This window comes from Mustela lutreola, chromosome X (genome assembly GCF_030435805.1).
Source record: "Mustela lutreola isolate mMusLut2 chromosome X, mMusLut2.pri, whole genome shotgun sequence".
NCBI classification, from domain to species: Eukaryota; Metazoa; Chordata; class Mammalia; order Carnivora; family Mustelidae; genus Mustela; species Mustela lutreola.
Window position 1 is genome coordinate 40,249,693 of NC_081308.1, and position 4,493 is coordinate 40,254,185.

At 39.5% G+C, this 4,493-nt stretch overlaps 1 non-coding gene across 1 annotated transcript; it reads left to right on the top strand.

The window, feature by feature from the left end:
- Positions 1-3,061: 3,061 nt before the first annotated feature.
- TRNAK-CUU (transfer RNA lysine (anticodon CUU)) lies at positions 3,062-3,134 on the top strand. The gene has a single exon. It is a non-coding gene; the product is annotated as a tRNA-Lys (tRNA).
- Positions 3,135-4,493: the final 1,359 nt, after the last annotated feature.

Sequence of the window (4,493 nt, forward strand, 5' to 3'; positions counted from 1 at the left end):
CAATGCACAACTCAGGGGGCTGCCATTGATGTCATATTCTCTGTGCAGGACACAGTCTGTGTGGCCATGGTGGCCATCTTAGGGCAAAAGTCTTGACATATCCAAAACGAAACCTCTTGTAGAAATAAGGAGTAGATGCGCTATCAGGTTGTAAGTCTTCAGAGGCCAGGGCCTTATTTGTTTGGGATCCTCAGAGCTTTGTACAGTGTCTAGAGCATATGAGGTTTTTGATACATGATTCCCAAATGAACGAGCTATACTTCAACCTTGTCCAAACCCCACCAGCTGGATGGCACAAATCAGGGTAAGATCACAAAATGGTGATCACCTGTATTTCTTTTATAACTCTGGAAAATGTTGGGCCTCATCCCCAGAACTATCTCCCTTCCAAGTCATTGCAGCCACTTCTAGGACCTTACACGGGTGTTTTACATGGGTTCGTGCGCTGTCCTCAATTATTCTTCCATTCTGTTCTTTATCCAGTATTTTGAAAGTGGAAGCACCCCAATCGTGCCCACCCTGCCGAGCCACCACCCCTTCTGTGAATATGGCATATCCTCCTAGGTTTTGATCTCCAGTGCACCCAAAGCCACTACAGTGGAGACCATGATGGCATCATGGTCCCTTCTGACTCCCGGGACTGAAGACCTATTATTATCTATGGAGAAATGCGGAGAGTGGCCTTTTGCCCTCCAGGGTCATACACATAGACACGAAGTTATGTCACATGCCTCATGTATGACACAGCATTCTTATAACAATGTCTTCAGTTTCTACCTGCCCCAACACTGCACAAAAGATGGACCCCATGCAGCTCTTTCTACCCACCATTCCCATCTTTCTGCTCTCACAAAAGATTACACACTGGTAAGTGTGCAGGGTATGTGAGAACATGAAATATTTTAGTTTGGCTGGAGGAAAAGTCACATCCAGTTGAACAAGGGAAAAAGCTAGCCCCAACGGGAACTGAATTAAACAATGATAATGAATGAGTATGAACCCCTAAACCCTAGTGGAAAACATTTAAAAGTTATTTGAGGAAGAGCCATAGTTTTATACCTAAGTATGGAGAAAAACATTATGACTGGTTAAAGGTGTGATGAAGTATAGGCAGAATAGGACAGTGGAGTTACACAGACCTAGGTTAAAGTCCCAGGGACCGTGGTTAAGTCATTTAGCCTCAGAGACTCTTAGTTTTCCTTATCTGTAAAATAGGCATACCCACATCTCAGGATCTTTTGTAAGAATAATGTTCGTTAAATGCCTAGCCCCAAACCTGGCACATAGTAAATACTTAAGAAAATGGCCACAAAAAGTAGTGTATTAAAAAAGGCATTCTCACTTCTAGAGTAATCACTCCTTAGGGACCCTCCAAAGTTAGCCAAATAATAAGTAAGCAAAACCATGGGAGACCGATGGCCCTGATATTAACTAGAGAAACAGTTTGATTACTTAATTCACATCCTGGTGGTAGCATCTGTTTTTCTTCCATAAATTCCAAGAGGAGGGAAGGTGGGGAGTGACTGGTGGTAGATTAAGGATCAGTACCAGTTTGGGACGAGGGTGGTGATCTTTTGAGTGTAAACTCATTATCCCTAACCTTTTGCACCATATCCTTAAGGTGACTCGCCATTACCCAGAGTTTATTTTGGATACAAATGACTCAAGGCTGTTACTCCATTGGGCATTCTGTGCATTTCAATCAAAGTTTTCATGTGGAAGACGGGCCCTGGGCATCTATAGGTGTGGCTTATATCTGCTCATCCACCATCTTTTTTAAGCACTCTTGTCCCTGAATCCAGAAAGCCATGGATTCTAGAACAGGTTCCACTTCCCAAGACTTTTTAAGCTCTTTGAAGGTCAACTTCTACTTTTTAAATACCTTCTAATTATTCTGGAATGGGTGACAACACTCTCTCTTTTCAGGATTGCGTTTACAAGCCTAGAGGTTCCTGAAGAGACTTTGCTATTGCTTATTTTATATCTGATGACATTACTTCCAGTAATATAAAGAAAAAAAACTTATTTTAAAATGCATGTTTGCAAATCATGGCCATTTTGTAATCTGTGGTGTATTTAAGAATCATTCATACCATGTGGCACCAGAGCAGGAAGTTTCTTGATGTTGTCTATTTCCCTGAAAGACACTAAACCCACCAAATCTTGCCTCAGTGATCATGCCATGGGATATCTGACTCTGGAATAGAGTAAGAAGATCACACCAGGTCTGGGGGACTGGATTAAGATTTAGGAAACCTGGTTCTTCATTCTCTCCACCCACATCTTGTAGCTTTGGAGAAGGGAGTTTCCAGAAGCCTTGTCACAACATATGACACTGACTGCTCATCTTAGACCATGAAAGCTAAGGAAATAAACAACTTGATAAGAGCTTCAGACGAACTGGTTCGGACTAACAAAGTTGCCCACCAATAATGCTCAAACACGTAGTCCTCATGAATACAAATGTTAGAGCCAATATTTCTGACATTTCAGGAGCCTGGGAAATGCCAGTGGCTTTCAACTGTCTGAGGCAGAGCTTCCTCTGAGGAAGTGCTCCTGAAGCGACAAGTGTTTTCTTTTCCACTGCTTGAAGGTCAAACCAAATCACTTCTTCCTCAAATAGATCTCACTTTCACAGTCTCATAAAATGGCCGAGTTAGAATATGTCTTGGTTGATGAAGTCAGTTGAGGGTGTGAAGCTGACTCAGGCTTACCCAAGTTCCCCTGTTTATTCAGTACCAGAAATATTTAAATAAGAGCTGACCTTAAAATAGCAACTCTTTGAAAAAAGGCTCAGTACTGACTCCTGAGAAGCTCCTATAGCCTCCCCTCTCACTTTTTTATTCCAGGGATCACTGCTTAGAAAGTCTATGATGATATATCCTTTATGTCTGATATTTTCATTTTCACTGATGAACCTTATTATGCCATATAAAATTCTAAAATTCATGAGGGCTAATGAGCATACATTAAGTCCTTTTGCTCCCTGAGAGGATGTTATGGCAGATTTTTTTTCTCAGTTGAAGGATTTTATTTTTAAAAAGTTATTTCATTGAGAGGTGCCTGGCTGGCTCAGTTGGTAGAGCATGGGACTCTTGTTCTCAAGGTCATGAGTTCAAGTCCCACGTTGGGCATAGAGCTTACTTTAAAAAGAAAGAAAGAAAGAATGAAAGAGGAATGTTTTATTGAGGTATAATTGATATACAATGTCCTATTAGTTTCAGATGTACATCATGGTGATTTGATATTTTTATGCATTACAGAATTATCTCCATGATGAATCTAGTTACCATCTGTCACCATACAAAGTTATTACAATATTGTTGCTATGTTCCTTATGCTGTACTTACCATGACTTACTTACTTTATAAGTGGAAGTTTGTACCTCTTAATCCTTTTCACCTATTTTGCCCATCCCCCAACCCCTCCCTCCTCTGGTAACCAACAGTTTGTTTCCTGTATCTATGAGTGTTTGTTTTGTTTCTTCATTGGTTGTGTTTTTCAGATTCTATATACGAGTGATATCATATGGTATTTGTCTTTCTCTGTTTTATTCCAATTAGCCTAATATCCTCTAGGTCCATCTATGCTGAAGCAAATGGCAAGATTTCAAAATTCTTTCTACTGCTCAGTAATATTCCATTGTCTATGTATATGACATTTTCTTTATCCATTCACCTATTGATGGACACCTACGTTGTTTCCATGCGTTGATTATTGTAAATAATGCTGCAATGAATATAAAGGGGCATATATCTCTTTGAATTAGTGCTTTTGTTCTCTTCAGGTAAGTACCCAGAAGTGGAACTGCTAGATCCTATGGTAGTTCTATTTTTAATTTTTTGAGGAACCTCTACATTGTTTTCCAGAGTGGATGCACCAATTTGTATTCTTACAAACAGTGTACAAAGATTCCCTTTTCTCCACACCCTCTAACACATGGGTTGTTTCTGGGTTTTGGGGTGGTTTTTTTTTTTCCTTTTTGTCTTTTTTTTTTCCATAATAGCCAAGCTGACAGGTTTGTAAGTGGTTTTTCACTGTGGCTTTGATTTACATTTGCCTGGTGATTAGTGATGTTGAACATCTTTTCTTGTACTATTGGCCACCAGTATCTTCTTTGGAAAAATGTCTACTCAAGTCCTCTACCCATTTTTTAATCAGGTTGTTTGGTTTTCTTTTATATTAAACTCTGTAAGCTCTTTATATATTTTGGATAGTAACCCCTTATCAGATGTATGATTTGAAAATATCTTCTCCCACTCAGTAGGTTGCCTTTTCGTTTTGTTGATGGTTTCCCTCACTGTGCAAAAGGTTTTGAGTTTGCTGTAATCCCATTTATTTATTTTAGCTTTTGTTGTCCTTACCTGAGGGGACTTGTCCCCCAAAATACTGCTTATGTCAAAGAGCTTACTGCCTATTTTTTTTTTTTTTTGGCTAGGTATACTATGGTTTCATGTCTTATGTTCAAGTCTTTAACCCATTTCGAATTAAGT